Source organism: Meriones unguiculatus, chromosome 6, assembly GCF_030254825.1.
Source record: "Meriones unguiculatus strain TT.TT164.6M chromosome 6, Bangor_MerUng_6.1, whole genome shotgun sequence".
In the NCBI taxonomy this organism is placed as follows: domain Eukaryota; kingdom Metazoa; phylum Chordata; class Mammalia; order Rodentia; family Muridae; genus Meriones; species Meriones unguiculatus.
Window position 1 is genome coordinate 113,500,448 of NC_083354.1, and position 25,103 is coordinate 113,525,550.

At 41.8% G+C, this 25,103-nt stretch overlaps 1 protein-coding gene and 1 non-coding gene across 4 annotated transcripts in view; one reads left to right on the forward strand and one right to left on the reverse strand.

Annotated features, from left to right (window-relative positions):
- The window catches only part of Sgk3 (serum/glucocorticoid regulated kinase family member 3), a 93,209-nt gene that overhangs the window by 50,800 nt on the left and 17,306 nt on the right, over positions 1 to 25,103 (reverse strand). The window lies entirely within an intron of this gene.
- LOC132654923 (U6 spliceosomal RNA) lies at positions 20,306 to 20,407 on the forward strand. The gene has a single exon (XR_009592525.1). It is a non-coding gene; the product is annotated as a U6 spliceosomal RNA (small nuclear RNA).

Sequence of the window (25,103 nt, forward strand, 5' to 3'; positions counted from 1 at the left end):
GGCTACTGACCACCAGTACGAATTACCACCTCCAGTTTAAATTATAACCATTCCCCCTCTCTCAGGCACATTTTAAGAGGGCATACCTGTCACACCCAGGCCAAGTTTGGCAGAGTTAAATAAAACCTGTCGGAGACCTTTCTTGGACTAAGGTCCTATACCAGGCACCAGCAGTCGGGACCAAAAATCAAACTGCACTCACTGGAGTCCCATGGGACTAAAATTATCTCACCTTTTCAGACAGCAGGGAAAAAAATACAGAAATGTCCTGAATAGGCCAAGAATTCTTCTATCATTTAAACTTTTCTTTGTTATAAAAAAACAACCTTTAGTAATCTTAATCTGTTGGTAACCAAGAGTTAGCTGTTTTATTGTCTGGTTTCCCTGTTCCCACCATATTAGGAAAGCAGCTTCACAAATAACTAACCCCCTTTTCTGTGACGCCCTTTCTTCGACCCTGCTGCCTATAAAACCAGACTCTTCTGCTGGGCTCACTGGAACGAGCACCCCTTTTCTTTTATGGCACGAGTGGCCCAATTCTAGAACAGCAGAGTAAAGGCCAATTACGATCTGTAAATTGCATTTATTTTTCAGTACTGGGGACTGGACCAAGGGCTTCATACAAGCAAGACAGCAATCCTGTCATTGAACCACACTGAACTAAATCCATTTTTTTTTCTTTTTCTGGCAGCATGAATGCCCATAATGTATTACTTCATGGTTTGTGATGACATATATGGATAAAAGAAAGCAAGGGTACTTGAATTATTTTCAACTATGGGAGCATCTAAATTTGAGGACATGAATCAACTCATCTGAGACCAACAGCAACTGAATAAAAGCAGGAAAACACAGGGCTCACTTACTAAAAAGTAGATACTGACACACAATACCCTCTCCTGAAAGAACTTCAGAAATGAATGTCTAGAGGCCAGCCACAGGGAAGTAACAAAATAAAATGAAGCCCTCAGTTTGCATATTACTCAAATGGGGGTAGCCTCATAATCTCTAAATGTCCTTCCAGAGTTTCTTCTGTTCCGCCCAATAAAGAAGGAGTAGAAGGAATGGCCCATCGGTGTCAAAAACAGAACAAAACTAAGGAAACCAAACAGCTTCTGGGATCTATGGCATGTCCTCACTCCTTTGAGGCTCTTTCCCAAAATCCCCGTGTCCCTAGATCCTCAACTTTCCCCTTTTCAAAGTGTCTTTAGTAACTCTTCCTCATTTCCACTGCCATCTTTGTAGAAAGCACAAATTCAAAGAACTCAAGATCTACACCCTGACCCTAATCTATTTTCTGGTAAATCCCCAGCTTCTCTTTGTATATACATCAGCAAAACTGACAAACTCGCTCCTTTACAATACCTACAGCAAATAGATGCTGTAGCTAATAGTTCTACCACTGTCTCTTTGTCCTGACAGGGACCAGATTGCCCCTCCCACATGACCCAACAGGAAAAAAAACAGATAATATATGTATACAGTAATAGTTTCCAGGATATTATTATCAGGCAATGAAGGTACACAATCCTTCAGAGAAGAAAAATAAGCAGAGTTTATTCCAAGGTACTGTGCACTGAGACCTCACAGGCCACAGCACAATGAAGGGAAATGAAGGGAAGTTCAAGCACACTCCTTGCATTGAGGAAATGAAAGCATAAATTGTGGAGAATGTGATTGAGTTCCATGACAAAGGATGAGCACCAGAACCCCTGGAGAACGTCACAGCCCTGATGATACAAGTTTGTGAGGGGACTGTGAGGGCCAGAATGAACACCAGCAACTGAAAGAAAGCATTATGGATATTATATGGGTCACTCACACAGAGCCAACCTGAAACTTCCCAGTTCAGTGGGGCAGGGTCCTCACAGCAATCTTGCCTTAGTTCTAGGGTGGAATTAGCCCTAAACTGTTTGATTTTTGTTAAGAGAGAGAGAGAGAGAGAGAGAGAGAGAGAGAGAGAGAGAGAGAGAGAAATATATAGAGCTGGGGGGAGGGGAGGGTTGAAGCCTTTAATCCCAGCACTCTGGAGGCAGAGGCTGAGGCTCACTGTGAGTTCCAGGCCAGCCTGATCTACAACAAAGGGAGTCCAGGACAGCCAGGGTTACACAGAGAACCCTTCTTGAAAAAAACAAACGAAAAAACAAGGTGCTTTCCATTGTTTAACTCCATATCCCATTAAAATTCAAGCAGAATTACATGAAACTAAAAATAGGCAGCACCCAATAAAACAAATTTACAGTATCTGTCATCCAACATTCATCTGGCATTCAGTGTTATAAGACATGCAAAGAAACAAAGTCTAACCCATGGTGAAGAGAAAAACCAAACCCCTGAAGCTGAGCCGCCCTGGCACAAATGTTAGAATTAACAGAATACAATTCTAAACCAATTTATAAAGGTGACAGAGATAACATTTTTGGTAGAAATAAGGAAGAAAAAAGTTTCTGAATCTAACTTTTAGAACTAAAACACTACAAAATAGCAGTTACTTGGATTAACAGGTACTTAGACAGGAGACACTCCCTAAAATGAAATACTTGGAGAAAAAGGAGTTAAAATTCAAGAAAAAAAAAAGAATTAAAGAGTGTGGGTAACTATGAGAGGTGGTGGTGCATTCCTTTAACCCCAGCACTAGGGAGGCAGAGGCAGGCAGAATTCGAGGCCAGCCTGGTCTACAGCATGAGTTCCAGGACAGCCAGGGCTACATAGAGAAACCCTGTCTCAAAAACAAATAAAAGAATGTGGGTGATATTACTAAGCAGCCTGGATACCTATAACTAGATCCCCTACAAAAGATGATTAAATAAGCAAGGGGATCAGAGATGGCGTTTGCAGCAGTGGTGGCTGACATTTCCCCAGATTTGATGAAAGCTGAACTCAAATCTCACAAGTTCAATGACCACAGATACATGAAAGCTGAAAAAATTCATAGCCAGAAGACTCATACAGAGAAACTTCAAGAAACTTCAGCTATAAAGAAAATGAACCCAAACTTTTGGAAATACATATCTACATAGGAATGAAAAATCACTAGAAACAGTAATAATGAATATAAGTATAGGCTATTTGTTTATTTGTATTTTTGGTTTTTCAAGGCTCTGTGTAGCCTTGTCTCTCCTGGACTCACTTTGTGGACCAGGCTGGCCTGAACTCACAGAGATCCACCTGCCTCTGCCTGCCATAGTCCCAGGATCAAAGGCGTGCAGCACTATGCCTGGCTTATGATACACACACACACACACACACACACACACATCTATATATGTGTGTATATCTATGACATAAAAGTAGAGGAGGGCTGGGGAGATGAGAGGGGTGGGGAAGAACAAGCAAGGATAATGGTGGTAGAAAATTCATGTTTTCTCTTATATGTGGAATTTAGATTTAGTACATGAATACAGAAGAGGGACTCTGAGGGATTTAGCGGAGGAATACTGGTGGGAATTCAAAATTATACACCCACTGTGGAGATAGGTTTGAAGGATGTTCAAAAATTAAAAACAGAACTACCATATCACCCATCTCTCTCATCAATGGCATATGCCCAGAGAATTCCACACTCCTGAACAGAGATATCGGCACTCCTATGCTTATTGCTTCTCTATTTACTGTAGCAAGAAATGGAATCCACCTACTTATCCACCAACAGATGAAGAGAAATGAAAATTTGGTGCATATATAAACTAGAATATTACTCAGCTCTAAAGAAAACCGAAATCACAAAATCTGCAGGGATGTTAAGTTAGGTCATCTAATCTCTGAAAGAAAAAAAGCTACATATGCAATTTCTATCATGCAATTTCTATCATGTATGTAAGTGAACAAATGTATGTGTGGATACAGTATAACATTTAGAAATGAGAACAAGAAAAGGTAATTTAAAAAAAAAAAAAGCAAAATTCCCAGTAATGAGTTCACATAGTATTCTTTGTGTGAGTCCTTTGAACGCACTGCCAAGGTCTAACACATTTTCAGTGTACAGTAAGTCTTTAAGTGGGCAGGGTCCACATTTGGCCCCGGGAGAGGCTGATACCTTACTGAGTCCTGAATTTTTAAATCACGTTTTTCACTGGATGTTCCTGTGGGATGCTGCGTTTCCGGAGGGCCCAGTGGTGGCTCACAACTACCAGTAACCCCAGCTCTAGAGCATCTACACCTATGGACTCCAGAGGCGCTAGCACTGATGTGCAAACACCACACACACACACACACACACACACACACACACACACACAGATACCTGACTAATTTTAAAAGATGGCAATAATCGAAAAACGAGGGAGGAAGTGCCGATGTGCGTCTGTACACTGTGAATGGGAGTGTAAAGGGATGAAGCTGGAAAGAGTTTGTAGGTTTCTCAGCAAGTTCCCATACAAGCACCACGTAACTCAGCAATCCCCTCCTAGACATACACCCCGGGGAGAGAGAACATGCACAGTGCTCAAACACCTACCCACACATGCTCACAGTGACACTATGCACAGAACACCAACATGTGGAAAACCAAAATTTCCATCCACAGACTGAACGGATAAACAGTGGTATATGTATTCAAAGGAATATTATGCAGACATTAAAAATGAAATACCGAAATATGCCCTATATTATGAACGAATCTTGAAGACCTTATAGCAAGTAAAAATAAGCAGACACGAGATTACAACTGTATGATTTCACAGATATATATGGTAATTTCTTGGACAGAGAACATAGGTTTCCAATTGGCAGGGGCTAGGAAAAGAGCTGGCAAATAAACCTATAACATGCTAAATGTCACTGAATTATATTAGAATGGTTACTTTTATGTTATATGAATTTTACCTTGCTTAAGAGAGACAGAGAGAGGAAGGGGGGAAGAGAGAAAGAACAAGAGAATGAGACCCCAGAAGAAAGCAAAGGCAGGAGATTCGCCAGCAGACATGGAGATGATGGGTGGCCATGTGGCCAGGATGAGTCAGATTAACCTAGCTAGCTGGCTAGGAGTCAACCCTAGCTAAAACTTAGCTTTTAAAAAAATTTTTTATTACAGTTTATTCACTGAATCCCAGCTGTATTCCCCTCCCTCGTCCCCTCCCAATCTCACCCTCCCACCCTCTTCTCCTCTCATGTCCCTCCCCAAGTCCACTGATAGGGGAGGTCCTCCTTCCCTTCCATCTGACTCTGTCCAATCAGGTCTCATCAGGACTGGCTGCATTGTCTTCCTCTGTGGCCTGGCAAGACTGCCCCCCCCACCTCAGGGGGAGGATATCAAAGAGTCAGCCACTGAGTTCATGTCAGAGATAGCCCCTGTTCCCCTTACTAGGAAACCCACTTGGACACTGAGCTGCCATGGCCTACATCTGTGCAGGAGTTCTAGGTTATGGTCCTTGGACAGAGTATCAGTTTCAGAAAAGATCCTTTTGCCCAGATTTTTTGGTTCTGCTGCTCTCCTTGTGGAGCTCCTGTCCCCTCCAGGTCTTTCTATCTCCCCCTTCTTTCATAAGATTTCTTGCATTCTGCCCAAAGTTTGGCTATGAGTCTCAGCATCTGCTTCGATACTCCCCGCCCCTAAAAAAAAGTTAAAAAGCCTCTGTGTTACTGCTGGTGGGTCTGAAAGTCCCACTACAGTCATCAACAACCACATGCGATTCATTCTATCATTTCCACAGTCCTTAGCATGCTCTTTTACAAACAGCACGCAACGAGGTATTTGTTAGATAAAGTAATATTAATATAAAGTGACTTCTCCATATAAATCTTAGCATTCACCTGAATGTGATTTCCTAGGACTCCTGTCTGTTTAAGACACATCATAATTTCCTAATGAAACAGATAATATTTTTAAACAACAATGTAATTGTTTGTATTCTTAGTGGTAACTGCTGGTAGCCTTCTCTATAGCTGTCATAAGAACAGTGGCAAATAGTCACACGGTGCCTATGTGCAGGCCCTCCAAGCACTTTTCATTGGATTCTCACAATAACCCATGAGCCAAGTTCAATGACTAGTTCCATTCTACAGGCAAACAACCTCCAGAAAATCAAGTAACTTGCCCAGAGGTCATCAAGTGTGGCGGGGCTCCAAAACCAGCTGGTTGTAATAGCAGCTCAAGAAAAAGATCCAGAAAGTTTCCTAAAGAAAGAGTTCTCAAATGTAATTCTCTTGATGTGACTTCCTGTACAATTTCTCCATAAAACGATGCATGGACACTGCTTTGCTTAAATGTATGCTGATTTACATAAATTTTACTGTTACAGTGAAGAGACTGAATTCTAGAAATAGAATTACTGAGATGCTATAATTAAATTCTAGCTCCATGTAGCAGTGGTCCAGAGGAAATAAAAATTTGATAAACAATTAGATATTCCTCTTAGGAGGAAACATAAATCTTCAGATTTGACATCCAGCTGAATCTGTCCCCTAACTCTCAGAATTCAGCTCTTTTCTGTTAATTTTATATGCAGAAATCTGCTTATTCGTGATGTCCTGAGTAATTTTAGACGGCACTAGAATTTAAGTTAGACCCTTGGGTTTAAAGTTGTCTAAAATGGCTGGATGGTGGTGGTATACCCCTTTAATCACAGCTCAGGGAGGCAGAGACAGGTGGATCTCTGTGAGTTTGAGGCCAGCCTGGTCTACAAAATGAATCCAAGACAGCCAAGGCTACACAGAGAAAACCCTATCTTGAAAAACAAAAAACAAACAAACAAAAAGGAATGAACTATTCCTGACTGTAATTTCTTCTTTGCAATATTTTTTTTTGAGACAGGGTCTCACTATCTAGCCCAGTAGGTAGTGGGTACCTTATTATCTTGGTCTTGAACTCCTGATACTCTTACTTCAGCCTCCCAAGTGCTGGGATTACAGGCATGCATCACCATACATGCTTCCTGATTCTCAATTCTTGGCTGGATAGTAATTATTTTATTTTATATGTATAGTGTTTTGCTTGCATGTATGTGAACCATGTGGATGCCTGGTGCCACTGGAGGCCAGAAGAGGGTGTCGGATTCCCTGGAACTGAGGTTAGGGATGATTGTGAGCTGCCATGTGGGTGCCGGGAACTGAACCCAGGTCCTCTGCAAGAGCCGCCTGTGCCCTAGTCCACTAAGCCATCTCTCCAGCCTCCCAATATTAATTATTAGTAATACATTTCTAATTGATTTAGCAAATGCTGCCACTTACTGCAAACTAACATTTTGTTTAGCTAACAATATAATGAAATTTCAATTTAACTAAGCAAGTACTGATTATTATGCATAACGCATGGCACAACAGGCATATGAAATTAAAAAAATACAACCTTTCAGGCCTATCCTCTGTCACGCCTAGAACAAGAAAGAAAGGTTATTAAATCAAGAAATCATAAAGTGACAAATAGTGTTACTTAAACGTTGGCCTTTCTACATTAAGGGAGAAGGGTACACTCAAATGAGGCTAAAGCTGCACTTATTTTAACTTTATGTTTTATATATATATATACATATATATATATATACATACATATATATATATATATATATTGTGTGTGTGTGTGTGTGTGTGTGTGTATATATATGTATGTATGTGGGCCCAAGAGTGGCCCGGCACACATGTGGCCATCAAAGAACTTTATGGAGTTCTCTCCTTCCATCATGTGTTCGGCTTGGCAGCAAGTGTCGTAACCTAAGCCATTTTACCAGCCTATAATTTTATGCTTAAAGATTTTACAGGTGCTGGGGGAATGCCTCAGTGGTTAAGAGCACTTGCAGCTCTTCCAAAGGATCTGAGTTCAGTCTCAGCACCCAAGTCTCAGGCTCACAACCACCTGGAGCTGCAGTTCTAGCAGATCTGATGCCCCCTTCTGTCTCCTGAAGGCACCTGCACACACATGACATACACAGATATAAATAAAAGCAACATTTAATTAATTAGTTCATCAATCAATCAATCAATTTGATTGGAGCTTTCTTTTCCTCTTCTCCTCCCAGCCCCTTCTTCTCCCTTCCCCTTCTTCTGTACCCCCTCCCTTTTTCCTCAGAGAAGAGGCGACCTCCCATGGATATCAACTGGCCTTGGCATATCAAGTTGGAGTAGGCTACTTAGGCTAGACAAGGCCCTCTAGTTAGGAGAAAAGGATCCCAAGGCAGGTAACAAGGCCAAAGATAGCCCCTGCTCCTGCTGTTAGAGGTCCCACGTGAGGATTAAGCTGCACATCTACTATATGTGTGTAGGGGGCCTAGGTCCGTCCTATGCATGCTCTCTGCTTGGTGGTTCAGTCTCTGAGCCTCTATGGACTCAGGTAAGTTGATTCTGTAGGTTTTCTTGCGGTGTCCTTGACCTCACTGGCTCTTTCAGTCCTTCCTCCCCGGCTTCCACAAGATTTCCCGAGCTCCACCTAGCTTTGGCCGTGGGTGTCTGCATCTGTTTTCATCAGTTGCTGGGTGAAGCCACTCTGATGACAGTTATGCTACGCTCCTGTCTGCAAGTATAGTGGAATATTAATAGTGCCTAGGATGGGCTCTCTCATGGCATGAGAATAAAGTTGGGCCAGCACTGGCTGGCCAGTCCCTTACTTTCTGCTCCCTCTTGATCCCTGCACCTCTTTTAGGCAAGACAAAAATATGAATCTTAAAAAAATAAAACAAAATAAAGATAGGAACAAAACTAAAATAAACGTATAAATTCACTAGTTCGATATAAGGAAAATCTATTGGGAACTAAAAGAAGAAAGGGTTAAGAATGACTCTATTAAAAAAAATCTTAAAGATACATTTTACCTCGCCAGAGGCAGTGCGACCTGGGAGCATGGAAGTGATAAGTGAGAAAGAATAAAGTCTCATGCAATAGCCAACTGTATTCAGAGCATCAGACAATTTATGGTTAAGAGGAGTCACATGAGCAAATCTGCAGGACAAGTCGAGTATGACAGACAAGTAGCACATGGCAAAACAAACAAACAAACAAACAAAAAAGCATGCTTCTCCATAAAAGCATATAAACAAGCAACCATAGCCCAGCCGTTCTCAACCTATGGGTTGTGGCCCCTTCAGGGGTCGAATGACCCTTTCACAGGGGTTCCTAAAAACCACTGGATAACACAGACATTTACACTACAGTTCATGACAGTACAAAAATTACAGTTAAAAGGAGCAATGAAAACATCTTTATGACTGGGGGTCAACCCAACATGAAGCGCTGTGTTAAAGGGTTGCAGCACTAGGATTGAGAACCGCTGCTATATTCAGTTGTAATGAATAATCTGAAGTAAACTCCTATCAGTTACACCTGGGAGGGGCACGAGTGCACATTCCAAGAACAATTCTGTGTTTTGGAAGAACCTGAGACTCTTATTTTGTTTTATTAAATTATATTTAAGTGATCACATTAGTGGTCATACCAAGAACTGTTATCATACCAAGAACTGTTTGTCCTACAGGATAAGAAAATCCCTAACTACCTTGATATCTTACAACCAGACCTCTATGCGGGGCGTCTGCAGCCAGTGTGCAGTCTTAGCACTTGGGAAGGCGGAAGCGGGGAGGTTAGCACTTCAGGACAGCCCCAAGGTTATGGAAGACCCTGCCTCTGATAAGCAAATGAGTAAATGCAGAAGTTTATAAAGATGCTAAGAAATTTATAGAGGAAGTAAGAAATTCACTTTGGATGGCACTGAGGAACTAAAGTTGTTCTGAAAACAAAGAGTGGACTCAAGCTTCCATTCTGCCTTCCTAGTAAGAAGGTGCACCCCACAGAAGCCACAGGAAGAACGAGTCAACGTGAGGAAGTCTGTCTTCATAAAAGAACTGCAGGTAATGAATAAAGAAAAGAGAGGCAGACTGGGGAGACTTCAGTGGCAAAGCTGAGCAAATGTGAGGCCCTGGGCCCACTCACAGGCACAGGACAACAAACAAACAAACAAACACCTTTTCTAATAAATTAATTTATGTACTATTGTGTATGATCACCGAAGGCTACTTACATCATAAAAGGGCAGCTGACTGAACATCTTTGCTTCCTAATTGGATAAAACATCAGTTATAAGAACTCTTCCAAAAACATTTGAATCAAAATCTCATTACATCTCTAGATTTATCATCCATTTTATAGGAAACATGGCCACAAGCAAAAGGTAAATGACATGGGGATATGAGTAGAAACAGTCTGTGGAAAATTCTCTGGGTCAAGTGACCTCATGTCCTCATTATGCAAATTGTAAGGAGAAAAGAAAGGCAGTGAATTTAGTAAAAGACTTAAAAAGAGCTGCTGCTGGAGAGAGGGCTGAACTGTTACGTAGCACCAACTGCTCTTCCAGAGGACCTGGGTTCAATTCCTAGCACCCACATGGCAACTCACAACTATCTGTAGCTCCAAGATCTGATACACTCACACAGATATACATGCAGGAAAAACACCAAGGCACATGAAATAAAAGTAAATAAATTAAAAGAACTATTGCTTTGTACTGCCTGGCTTTATTTGGATATCAAACTAAAAGAAACTGAAAAAATATTAGGCAGCTGGAGAAATTTGAACAGTATCTATCTGGTGACATAAAAATAAAATAAATATTTTCCTAAACGTGACACTATTTCTTTAAGAGTCTAGGATATAAAAAAAAAATGAAGCATAAATATGGGTGAAAAATAACTGATGTCTGGATTAGTTTCAAAGCGACGAGTATAAGGAACAGGGAGTAGGGACATTTCATTAGCTGAAATGAGAAGCAAGTATATTTAGATCATGTTAAAACTGCAATAAGTTTACGGAGGTTAACTGCATACTTCAGGCTACCTTCTGTATGTTTGAGATTTTCTACTATGAAAAGTATGTTTTACTAAAACCATGCGCTCAGAGGAACGGTGAGACAGGGAACTATTGCTTTTTATTTTTAAGTCAACCTGTATCAATTTTTTCCTTAAGATTTAGAAATATGCATATATATTACTTATTTTTCCTTAAAACAAAACAATACTCAGGGTCTTACTCTCAGCAATCCTCTGGCCTCAGTGTCCCATGCACTAGAACTGCATTCATTAGCCACCAGATCTGAGTCACGTACTTTATTTCTAAGAAAGCAGCCCTATTAGTGACATAAAAATACACATAACTGGCCGACCATGGGGGCACATGTTTGATCCTGCACTTGGGAGGCAGAGGCAAAAGGATCTCTGTGAGTTTGAGGCCAGCCTGCTCTACAAAGCGAGTCCAGGACAGCCAGGGCTACACAGAGAAACCCTGTCTCAAAAACAAATATAAACATATGATTTAGTTCTAAACTAGACAGTATAATACTAGCAGTGTTCAAAATATAGTCACATAATTCTGGAAGGCCCTAAGACCTCTTCAGGGAATCTGTAAAGTCAAACTATTTTTCAGTGATTCTGACGTTATTTGCCTTTTTTCAATGTGTCACATTTGCACTGATAGTAAAGCAATGAGAACTACTGGCTCACTGGCCAGAGTCAGGCCGCAGGACACTGTGTTAGCAGTCATTGCACTCCTCCGGGCCTCATGCTTGAGGTCAAAGGGGAGGATACTCGGGCCCGAGAGAGGGCTCAGCTGTTCGCAGCACACGTTGTTCTTGTGGAGGACTCTCCAAGTTCGGTTCCCAGCACTTGGATCAGCTCGCTTGCCACGAACTTCACCTGCAACTCTAGGGGATCCGGCACCATCTTGTAACCTCCTGGGATACCTGGACTCATGTGCACATACAAGCAAACACTCTCACACACACACCCACACACACACACACACCATAAGAGTTTAAATAATCTTTTCTTCCTTTTTTCTTTTGGTTTTTCGAGACAAGGTTTCTCTTGGCTATCCTGGAACTCACTCTGTAAACCAGGCTGTCCTCGAACTCACAGAGATCCGCCTGCCTCTGCCTCCTGAGTGCTGGGATTACAGCGCACACCATCACATCCGGCTAAATCTTTTCTTAAAGGTAGATTGTGAGCTTTAGGCTCACAATTGAGCACCTGCCTGATGTATAGGATTTCAATTCTTAGCAGCACTATCTTAAGAAAAGTAAAAGAAAAACAGTTGCTGATAGAGCAGTGCTATTAATTTTTAACCTTGATCTCAATTTTCCATTTGACAAAACAGGGCATATACATAAACTACTTCTGCTAAATACTAAAGTCTCATGAGTGCAGGAAAAGCCCTCATGGGGTTGTGGGCAAGCTGAACAAAGTGCTCTAGTGTACAACACCATATTTATTTGAAAGGATGACTGACAGATGACACCATTTGCCAACTTGAGTATTTGCCAACTCGAGTACTTTCTTGAAAATGCACAAATGGTGGCTGTCACTATGTGTTTGTTGTGACAGATAATACTCAAGCTTTCAAGCAAAACTCAAGAAAATCTTTTTCTGTGACCATGAGCCTATCTGTTCCTCACACCCCACCAAGAGAAGTTTATTGATACACTCAGTGATATTAACTCAGTCGTTTCTAAAATATTTTTCAACAGAATGTATCAACATTAAAAAGATCTGCAACGATCAATGAACTAATACTGTCCAAATGGCTAATACATGAAATTGTAAGACTACACAGACATCAAAAGCCACTCAAAATACAAGTGACTTAATAGGTTGGATGGTGGCCTTCCAAAGGATCTACACACGAGACTGTCCCAGGTTACCTAAGTGAGCTCTGAGTCTAGTGACAAGGGACAGAGAAGGAGAAGACAGAGAAACACAGAGGAAGAGGCCTATGAAGACAGAGGCAGATGAATACCAGACACTAGAAAAAGTGACATGTATCATCCCTAGTTATTGGAGAGAATTCAGCTAGCTGGTACCTGAGTTCAGACTTCCTCAGCCTTCAGGACCGAGGAGATGGATCTGGGTGTGAAGTTCGTGCTATGAGACTGTGAGGATATGAGTCCATACCCTCAGAATACACATAAATGGCCACATGGCACCTCTTAACACCCCAGCTGAGGAAGACACAGGAAGATCCCAGGAGCTTGCTGTCTGGCAACCAGGCTTTAACAGTGAGCTCAAAGGGGGGAGGAGGAGAGAGAGGGAGCCACTGAAGAAAAGGTATCTCAATGTCAACCTCTGAATTCTACAAATGACCGCATGATTGAGAAGATCTGTGCACACATGTTGGTGGTTTGAAAAGATATGCTAGGGAAGGTTAATGGGGGGGGGGGTTCCCTATTCTTGGAGGAATGGGAGAGGGTAAGGGAGAAGGAGGAGAAGTGGGGGGGGGAGATTGGGAGGAAGGGAAGAAGGGCCACCCTCGGGATGTAAAGTAAATAAACTAATATAAAATTTTAAAAAAATAAGAAAGAAAGAAAAAAGAAAAAGAATGGCCTCCTGGTCTCATGCTTGGATATTTGGTTCCCAGTTGGTGGAACTGTTTGGGAAGAATTAGGAAGTGTGGCATTGTTGGAGGAGGTGTGTCACTGGGGGTGGGCTTTGAGGTTTCAGAAGCCCAGGTCAGGTCCTGTCATGCTCTCTTTCTACCCCCTCCCTGTGCATCAAGATGTAAACTCTCAGTTACTGCTCCAACAGCATGCCTGCCTGCCATCCTACTTCCTACAGGATATTCATAGACTAACACTCTGAAACTGCAGGCTCCCAATGAATGCTTTCTTTTATAAGCTGCCTTGGCCATGGTGTTTTATTTGTTTGTTTTTCACAGTAATAGAACAGGAACTAAGATAAAACATAATAAAGTCTATGTGAGAGAAAAAAAACATCAATTGTTTTACTTTACCCAGTTTGGTTTGATTTGTTAATGGCTCTACCACAAAAATAACACAATAGCCAGTGATTTTAGTGTCTGAGTACGACAGTATTTATATAGATTAATAATTTATGTTGCTTCTAAATTAAGAAAATACCACTTATTAGTTAGTACGTTAGTATATAACTGTAATCCTAGCATCTGGGGACAGAAGCAGGGAATTCAAAATTAGCTCAGCTACATAGAAGGGTTGACTCACAAAGAAAAGCTCTGTCTGAAAAAATAAAATAATGAACAGGGCACGGTGGCCCAGACCTTTAATCCAGCACTCAGGAGGCAGAGGCAGTCAGATCTCTGTGAGTGTGAGGCCAGCCTGGTCTGCAAAGAGAGTTCCAGGACAGCCAGGGTTGTTACACAGAGAAACCCTGTCTTGAAAAAACGAAAACAAATCAAATAATAGGGCTGACAAGATGGCTCAGTGGCTAAGGGCACTTGCTGCTCTTCTAAAGGATCTAAGTTTGGTTCCCAGCTGTAAAGTGTGTCCAGGGGCTCTAATTTCCAATTCTGGCCCCCTCCAGCACCCACACTTACACATAAATAAAGATAAAAATAAATCTTTAAAAAAACTAAATTAAGGGCTGGCTCAGCTGAAAGATAGTTCAGTGGTTAAGAGTACTGTATACTTTTCCAAAGGTCCTGAGTTCAATTCCCAGCAACCACATGGTGGCTTACAACCATCTATAATGTGATCTGATGCCCTCTTCTGGCATGCAGGACTACGTGCAGACAGAGCACTCATACATAAAATAAATCTTTAGGAAAAAAAAAAAAACAACAAACACTAAATTTGAAAAAAAAACCCTACCACTTACCAAACCTTGGGAAAATATCTACAATTTTATTAGGGACTTTAAAATATTCCTGCTTTGCCAATTCAACAGTTTTTGAGGAGTGATCATTTTTATACCCTGTAGCCAAAACACATAGTGTAGTACTGTAAATACAAAAGCACGAAGATCTCAGTAGTAACTAAAAAACAGATATTAAAGGGATTTGTAAATTTTAATCCTAGCCACTAAATTATTTTAGTTTTGAAACAGTTTTTTTTCCACAAAATGTAGTTTATATTAACAAGGAGACATTTTTCCTTTTTGTAAAAATTTCTTATCTCTCAACTTTTCTTAATGAAAAAAATAAATCAGACAATATATTTGACCATGTTTTTCCCTCCCTCAGTTCCTCCCAGATCTTTTCTATCTGCCCAATTTTATCTTCTTTTATTCTCTCTCTTTAAAATGAAAAAATGTATAGCGACAGGAACAAACGAAACATACACACACACAAGGCCACAAAAACAGAATCAAAGTAAAGAAACAAAAGATCGATAAGACATGAAAAAGTGGACACAGAGAAACCCTGTCTCAAAAACCAAATAAATAGCTGGATGAATAAGGTGGGACCCCGCACGGTAGGGGACCAGCTCTCAGGGACAGAGGCAGGTCAGTCTCTGTAAGTCTGAGGCCAGCCTGGTCAACATATTGAGTTCCAGGACAGCCAGGGCTGTATAATGAGACCCTGCCTCAAATAGATGACAAACAGACAATAAATGAAATGGGGAACCATAAAAGAAGACATCTAACATCAATGTCTGGCCTCTACATGTGTATGCATCCTTACACACTTGTACGCACATGTGAAAATAAACACATTCAGTTACATTTACACAATAGAGTGTTATTCAGCTATTTAAAAACAATGTCATCAGCCAGGCGGTGGCGAGAGGCAGGTGCTCTGAGGTCTAGGCCAGTGTGGTCTTCACACAGCCAGGGGTACGCAGAGAAGTCCTTCCTCAAAAATAAATAAATGAATAAATGGATAAATGAAGCTTTTCAAAAGGCCTTTAGTGTGAGTTATCGCTCCTCATTTTTTGTCCTTTAGTCTGTAGGCCAGGCTGGCCTTGAACTCACAGAGAGTCACCTGCCCCTTCGAGAGTGCTGTGGTTAAAGGGGTGTATCCCCTCCCTATTTAATCCTCCCATTCTTATTTCCCCTTTGTCTCTTCCATAGCATGACTCCATTTCCCCTTCCGTGGAAGATCCCCAACCTCCCCTCACCCCTTGTTTGTTTGTTTTTTTGAGGCAGGGTTTCTCTGTGTAGCCTTGGCTGTCCTGGACTTACTTTACAGACCAGGCTGGCCTTGAACTCACAGAGATGTGCCAGCCTCTGCCTCCCAGAGTGCTGGGATCGCAGGCGTGTGCCACCGTGCCAGCTGTATTTCTGTTGTTGTTCAGTTGCATTGTTGCTGGTTTTCGATGAATAAAATCTACTGACTTCTGATATTTATCCCTTGGTAAACGTAATAGTGAAACTGCTAGGCCAGTTGCTCAAACCAGTCACAGATACACAGGGATTCTAACACACTGCTCATATTCTGTATCTCTAACTGTGGGTGGATGATTAATTCAATTAATTATCCTTTGTACTGTACACACTTGCTGGAAATGTTCTCTGTGTTTTGTTTACGAGTTTTATTAAAAAGTGAACTTGAAGGCATTTTTAAACAACTGAGTGTGGTGATGCACCCCTTTAACCACAGCACTCGGGCAGAGGCAGGTGACTGTGAGTTCAGGGTTAGCCCTGTCTAAAACAAAACCAAAACCAGAGACCCCTTTAAACAACACAAATCCAAATCTGCTATACATTACACCTTTCCCCTTAAAAAGCATAAGCGGGCATTTGTAGTTGAAGAAAACATGCATCAACAGAAGAAGCCGGAGTGATGGCCTCCGGCTTAAGAGCACTTACTCCTTCTCCAGAAGACAGGAGTTAGGTTCCCAGCAACCAAGTCAGGTTGCTTGGTGATAGCCGGTAATTCTGACTCCAAGGATCCTACACCCTTTTCTGCCTTCTTGGGCGCCCACACTCATGGTGCACACACTTACTTACATACACACACACACACACACACACACACACAATTTTAAAGAGTAAAAAAGAGCCATGTAGCAACAGAATTACATAACATTTACTACTACAGTTTAGAATAACATCGTTCCAAATGCAAGAAAATCATAATAATTCTTCTATAATGAAACAAATATTTGTCTACTTTGCCCTATGGTGACCAAAGGTAGTGTTATGTAAAGGCATACAAGAGAATTACTTTCTGAATAATAGGAAATGAACCCACACTCTTCTTCTGTAGAGAAAATTAGAATGTCTAGTGAGTTTCTCAAGAAATAATTTAATGGAGAATCAGAAGTCCCTGATGGCCAACACTGACATGACATGTTTCAAATCGATGAGTCTACTGTCTTTGTAAAGACAATCCAGACAAATTGATGACAATAGTCCATAGGCAATTTTCAAAATTAAAATTGATGAGCATGTTCCTTCTGCATGTCAGAGTTTATTGATCTCCGTATCAGTGCTGACAGAAGTCAATGCAAGTGAGAGTATGGCTGGGCTGATCCTACGGGTCCCTCTCCGGCCCGAGAGTGAGCAGGAGACAAGTCCCTGGACCCTGAAGTGGCGCTGCAGCAACGGCAGGGGACACGCAGGGGACACGCGCTGCTCGGTATGAGCAGGCGTATTGACGGCACATTACCATAGCAGGAAGACTCCATCGAACCACGGCGTGTTCATAAGTTCCCCTCGGTGACACCCGAAGCCCCGGCAGCTTAGCAAACAAATTATTTCAGAATTTCCTTCCAGGATGCAAGGGTTTTTTTTTATAGGTTGCTAATTCAGAACAGACAAGGATCGATTCTTCAGAAATCCCTTGGCAGACACAAACATTAGTTCAGTGGCAGTATCTTCCAAATTTACCAAAACTATTTCCAAATTAAATTTGCTAAGGCTCGTAAGATCATGGGACTTTTTTATGGTAGTTTTTTTTGTTTGGTTGGTTTTTTAAAAAAAAAAATTGTTCTTTGAGCTGGGTGCAGTGGCACATGCATGTAGTCCCAGCTCTCGGGGAAGCAGAGGCAGGAGGATCTCTGAGAGTTCGAGGACAGCCAAGGCTACACGGAGAAATTTTCTCAAAAAACAAACAAACAAAAATTGTTCTTTGAGACAAAGTCCCACCACTTAGCTCTCGCTGCCTTTCAAGTCACAGCAATCCTCCTGCTTTAGTCTCCCAGGTTCTGGGATGAGCCAATACAGGTGCTGAGGACTGTAGAGGTCATACATTCCTTGAGTTCTCTGGGGAAAGCTACATGCACTCTGACAGAGAAACACCACACAATTGGTTCAAACTCGTGTTGTTAGCAAGCCTATCCCAGTCCAGGAACTGAGTCCAGACCTGACCAGCAACAAGGCTTGTGTCCCGTCTGTGTGAAGCACACAGCTGTGTTGTCGGCATGCTGTGTGCTGAGCTATAAAGTACACTGCTGGCTTGCTTTGTTGAGAGAGGGTCTCACTGCACAGCCCAGTCTGGCCTAGAGCTTCCCATCCTGCCTCAGTCTTCCAACATTGAGATTACAGGTCTATGTCACAATGCCTGTCTTGTGTTCACTTCTAATAAAGATTCTAAACAGATTAAAAAGAACTTTCTAAATGGCTGAAGGTTTAAAACATGTAGGGATGTTTCAGCTTTATATCCAAACAGACACAAGAAAGAACATGTGAACACAGTCACACAGGACACCATTCTTCTATAACACGTTGTCATATCAGCTCTTGTTTCTCCCAAGTCTAGCCCTGGGCTTTCCAAAACAGAAACCAGATCTGCACTAAAAAGAAAAAAAAAAAAAAAAAAAAGAGCTGTTTACACAAAGATTGTCTTTTATTTCTAAGTAATTCCTCTGTATGAAGTTTTATAGAAATTACTGTGATGGAAAACCATGGTCACATTCTCAAAAAGAAAAAAAAAATTAAATGGGGTTAGGAAAACAGCCTATTTTTAAAACAGGCATCACACCTTAATATGAGAACTCAAAATATACAGAACACCACATCCAGCATGTCCCGAATGGAGGCCTCCTCTGATCTCACAGCCCTCAGTGTTTGAATTAGCCATGGGAGACCAACAAACACTGACCCACCAAAATCTAAGATTACAGGAACAAAAGCAAACTTTGCTGTCCTGGAACTTAAATCTACATGCGATTCTTTCTATGCCCTGTGGCAGATGACTATCCCACAGACTTCACCTTCATAAACACATCAATGCTGGCTAATTAATCTCAGAATTCCCACCTTCTCTCCATTACTATTATTAGTTTGCTTTTTTTTTTTTTTGAGTCCTCTGTGTAGAAATTTGTCCGCTGAAAGTTCATGGAGAGACTTCTTTGAAATGTCACTACAAGGATGGCTGAGCTCATTCCTCCTTTCAGAATGTCTCCTCAGACAGGGAAAACACATGCCGTGTGGCCCTACCCTCCAGGATCAGAGCAGCTGTGAGCACACGCTTGATACTGAGTGCTGTAACATTCTCAGGGACAACAAAGAGGACGTGAGAGAGGCCTCTCCTGGATCCTGGAAGATGGACACAAAGGCTGGGCATGATGACGCACGCCTTTAATCTCAGCTCTCAAGTGGCAGAGGCAGGAGGTTCTCAGTACACAGAAAATAAAATCAATAAATCTATTTTTTTAATCTTAAAAGCTTTATTCACAAAACACAGTTATATCTATGTGGAAAAAAAAAGGGGTAGGGTAAACCTTGAAATAACTTTGATTGTGTTTCTGAGTTTACTAGCTACAAGGAAGAGCAATCCATTCATCTGTGCAGATCCGGTTCCACACAAGGAAAAAAATGAGTTTTTTTCTCTAATCAGTTCCCAAATGATGTGTGTCATTCCTCTCCTACCACAGAACTACCGTGGCACGTTTCACTCCAGCATGCCTTCACAGTGAATCAACTTCCAGTTACGGCCTCTCCATTTTGCTGACTCAAACAACTACAGTTCCCGTTTATCTCCCGTACACACAGGCAGTCCCAACCCGTCCCCGGCTGGCTCAGGCTCTGCCAATCCTGCTGGCCCCTGATGACCAGGAGCCTAAAACATAAATAAAAACAAGCCAGGCACGGTGGCACACATCTTTAATCCTAGTACTTGGGAGGCAGGCGCATCGGTGTGAGTTGGAGGCCTGCCTAGTGTACAAAGCAAGTCCAGGACAGTCAGGGCTATTACACAGAGGAACCCTGTCTTGGGAAAACAAAACAAAACAACCCCAAAACAAAAAATAAATAATAAATAAATATATAAATAGGAAACAATGCTAGAAGACAGACAAAAAGTTGTTTTGTGTGTGCAAGTACAGTGTGTGTGTGCCTGTGTGTGTGTGCGTGTGTATCTCTGGTGGTGTGTCTCAGGAGACACACCACATATAGCACATACAGCACCATGGCCCCACTTTTTCCCTGGGAGCTAGGGATCTAAACTGAGCACTTTACTATTGAGTTTCTAGTTCCCCCAATTTTTTTATTTAAAAATCAAAAAAGCGGGCTGCAGAGATGGCTCAGAGGTTAAGAGCACCTGCTGTTCTTGCAAAGGTCCTGAGTGCAATTCCCAGCAACCACATGGTGGCTCACAAGCATCTATAATGAAATCTGGTGCCCTCTTATGGTGTACAGGCACACATGCAGGCAAAATACTGTATGAATAATAAATAAATCCTTTAAAAAAATCAAGAAAGCTGGCCTTGCTTCTATACCAAACTTGAAATCATACAGAGCGGACTAGCATGATCCTGCACAAGGGTGACATACAAACTCATGAAATATTCCACATTAAGAAAAAAGGACTTAATAGAAAGAAAAGATACAGTCAGGAACAACAGACTTACAAATGAAATAATAAAGAAGTACAGAGAATAGCAACTCTTAGAGACAACAAAAAACAAAACAAACAAACAATCTAAGAGATTGAGAACAGGAGGAAAAACACAGTAAAGAAAAATTACAGGACTAATCAAGATTTCCAACATGAACAATGGAAAGAAAGCTATCTATCTATTAAAGTAATTGAACAGTAAGTATAAAATTGTCAAAATTTTTTTCATGAAAAGAACAATATGAATTCTAGCATAATGGCAAAAAAATGTTCTTCATCAAAAGATAAGAAAAAAATTCAGTGTAAAAGTTCAGAATAAAAAGTACAAAGGGAGCTTAAAAGTTTCCACAGAGGAAGAAGCCAGTCACATGCAAAAGTTGAAATAAAAATGGTATGATCTCTTAATAGCAACAGTGGGAACTAGCAAACAATGGAGCAATGGTTTTAAAAGTCTGAGGGAAAGAATTTTCAACTAGAGTTCTGTAAGCGGACAGACTTACCACTCAATGTGAAGACAGGAGATAAGCATTTTCAGGTGACCTACAGCTAAGAAGCCAGGGGCAGACCTCAGCAGCAGAGTATTCGCCTAACATGAATGAAACCTGGACTTTATTGCCAGTGTGAACATACAAAAATTAAACTTCCTAGGGCCTGAGAGATGGCTCAGAGGTTAAGAGCACTAGCTGCTCTTCCAAAGGTCCTGGAGTTCGGTTCCCAGCAACCACATGGTGGCTCACAACCATCTATAATGAGATCTGGTGCCCTGTATACATAATGAATGAACAAATGATTGAATAAACAAACGAATGAATAAATCTTTTTTTAAAAAATTCACTTCCCATGCATACTTTCTATTAGATGATGTACCTGACCCGGAATAACTAAATGAACCAAAGGAGCAGAGTTCAGAAGCTGAGGGTTTCCAGACAAAATGAGGACAGAGCCCCATATAGGACCCAGGACCTGGAAGATAGATATTCCGGGGGAAGCTTTCCCAGGGGGAAATAGAACTGAAAGACTTCAAGAGGCTAGACTTGACCATACAGGGGATGGTGTGACACTCCTAGAACCGTTTTTAGACCCCTCCTTTTTTTTTTTTTTTTTTTTGGCTTCCTGAGACAAGGTTTCTTTGTGTAGCCCTAGTTGTCCTGGACTAGCTTTGTAGCCCAGGCTGGGCTTGAACTCACAGAGCTCCACCAAGAACAGTGTTTAGAAGGACTTAGATACAAGTTCAAAGAAAATGAGCCCTTGGAATGAATGAAGCAGCTCCCTAGATATGAAGTAGACAGGGACAGGGATGAGTCTCTGTCCCGACACAGTAATCTGAAGGGCTGGTCCACACTAGGCTACAAGTGTTTCTTAACTGTTTTGACCGAGACCCATGATGAAACTACCGTGAAATGAGATTACACCTTTGTTTATGCAGAAAATTTTGACATTTTTCTACCTGGGCCTATTTAATTCAGGGCTTTGTAATACGAGCCAGGACTCCTAAATTGATTTCATGACTTACCAATGGACTGTGATCAGCATTTTGGAAAACACTGCAAAAGACTGTCACAAATTTATAAAAACAACCAAAAACACCTAGGGTAGAAAACTGGAGGAGTAAAATGTATGGGAAGAAAACTATAGACATCATAGAAAGTATCTGAACAGAGCTTTCAAAATACAATCATGTTTGAGAGGCAGTGAATGGGAAAATGGACAGTGCAGGCGAAGGGGAGATGCATATAGGCTCAAAAGCAGAAAGGTGCTAAAGGCAGAGCACCGAGGGCCAAGCTCAAGCTGCAGTAAGGGCTAGAGATGTCAGCAGGGAAGGAGATGGAGGAGCCTGCCTTATCAGCAGTGAGGCCCAGGTTGTGTAAGGTGGAGGCTGCCAGCAAGCTTCAGCAGTCATCCCATGATCACTTACTTAGTTGTGAATTTTATGTGCATGAAAATTGCATAAATTTACATTTTGAATGTAAAACATATCACATCGCTAGAAATAAGGCTGAAGGATTGGTAAACCAACTGGAGTTCGTGTTCTTCTTTTGAATTTCTGTCATCTAAAAGTAAAGGCTGAGTTGATTTGGGCGAGGTAGAAACAAGTGTCCCTCACAGGAGAAATACCCTGAGCACTTCCTTGTGCCTGGCACCCAGCCAGGGCAGATGTTTCAACAGCAGGGAGCTGGTGGTGTTCTTGAAGAGGACCAGAGTCTGGTCCCCAACACCCACATGGCACAGCTCACAACGGCCAGTTCCAGAGGACCCAACACCTCTGGACTCCACCAGCACATGCTTATAACTGAAAACATACTTTAAAAAAATAAGAGAGAGGGGGAGGGACCGTCCTTTCACCTTCTTGAGGGGCCCAGGCTTCTGCACATGCTGATCCTTCAACCTGTATTGTGCTTCCTGACAACGGGTGGCAAACTAAACGTCAAAACAACAAAACAAAACAAAACAACCTTGAAGCCAGGCATGGCAGCCCACACCTGTAATCCCAGCACTCAGGTGGCAGAGACAGGTGGAGGTATGTGAGTCCCAGGCCAGCCTGGTCTACAAAGCAAGTCTAGGATACTCAGTGTAGCCAAGGCTACACAGAGAAACCCTGTCTTGAAAAAACAAAAACAAAACCCAAAAATCAACAACTTGAGAAGGTGCCCTGGTCCCACAGTTCAGGGTAGGGGTGCTTACTGTGGGCTCCTTGGGCACTTACCAGCACCTTTAATCCTGAAGTCTAACAGTTTTTCTGCCCTCAAATTTAGATGAAATGGCTAGGGAAATGGCTCAGTGGGTAGGGCACTCGTACTGCCTGCTAGGTCAGACAGTGAGCTCTGGGTTCCCAGCAAGAGACCCTGTGTAAATATATTAGGTGGAGCCTGACCAGGGAAGACACCCGGCGTCAACAGGGCCTTCCCACACAGGTGTGCTCCCATACATTTGTACAAACTTGTATACCCAAAAGGCGCCCACGCACGCATGCGCACACAAACGCGCACACACACACACACACTGACAAGGCTGGGAAGATAACTTTCAGTAGGTTGTTTACCTAGAAAACATGAGGTCCTGAGTTTAATTTCCAGAACCTATTTAAAAACCAAAAATTAAAAGCCTAGGATTGTGGTACACACTTGCAGCCCCAGCACTGAGGAGGAAGCCTAGCTTGGCCTACTTGCTGAGTTCCAAGATACTTCCTAAATAAATAAAATAAAATAAATAATAAAAAGGTGACAGCTACATATTTACTCATATCTGGTCTCGGTTAACACATGCTTGTAATTCCAGCATTGGGAGTGGACAGGCAGGGTCTCTGGGGCTGGCTGGACACACAGCCTCACCTAATCAAGACCTACTGAGAGACCTCACCTCAAAAGAAGTTTTTAAAAAGTGGATCTCCCCTGTGGAATAGTGTCCAAGGTGGATCTCTGACTCCTACATGTACCTGCACACACATATGCATCCATACATACAACCACGCCTGAAGAGACCTCTCCCACACCTCCACACAAAGGCAGACGGTTCCTGAGAAACAACACCCAAGGGGCCCTCTTGCTTTCATGTGCATGTGAAATGGCACCCACATTACATGCAGAACCACATCCACACAAAGAACCACTCAGAAGATCGAGAACATCGAAACCTACTGACCACTGGCCATGTCACAGCATCATTTTCCCAGTGTTGCTGAGCATAAACACGGCAACCCCCGTGCGGCGTGTCACACTGCTGTGCCTGTTATACAGGTGGATAAACTTACCCAGGCATGGGTGGGCCATCACTTAACTAGAGCCTTGGCAAACGTATACCTCCATTCTTAATGACTGCTAAAGGTAACCTCTCAGAGGTGCTAAAAATAGGGTGTGAGTCACGAGCCATCCCGCCGTGGTTATACTTAGCAGCTCCTGCAATGACATTCTCTCTACTTGTGTCTTCCAGCATAGACTATTAAAGAGAATACAGTTTGGGTTTACATATAATGACAACAATGTCTACATAAAGCTTCTTTTAAAGTGTCATATTCCAAAGAGTCATTCCTTTTAAAAAATGTAATACATTGCAGTTATTTGTGTGTGTGTGTCCACTCATAAGAACCTAGCAAATGTGAGAATCTGAGGACAGCTTTCAAGAGTTGGGTCTTTCCTTCCACAATGTAGGTTCTAGGGATCAAACTCAGGCTGTCAAGCTTGGTGGCAAGTGTCTTCACTCACCGAACCATTGCGAGCCGCCAGGAGACTTGTTCTTTGATTATGCAGAGAAGCATCAAAGTTGAAACCAGAGGGCTGAGAAGTAGCTCGGAGGAAGAGCACACGTTTATCTCATGAGCTGAGGCTTCGCTCCAGCACACATGTGCACAATCCCTCCTCCCCAACCCGTAAACCCCCTCTTGCACAACACCTGAGGAAGTTCTAAAACTGCACTCTGAATTTCCTGTACTTCCAAACACAATGCTGAGTCCCTTCAAACGAAGTGCTACATAGACATGTCCTGATGCAGCCTCTGATTAATGTCTTCTACATCAATATCTTTATGTTATATATCTCTATGTTATATATAATATATATGTTATATATAATATGTAGATATGTATGTTATATAATATATGTTATATATAATATATAGATATGTTATATATAATATATAGATATATAACATATGTAGATATATAA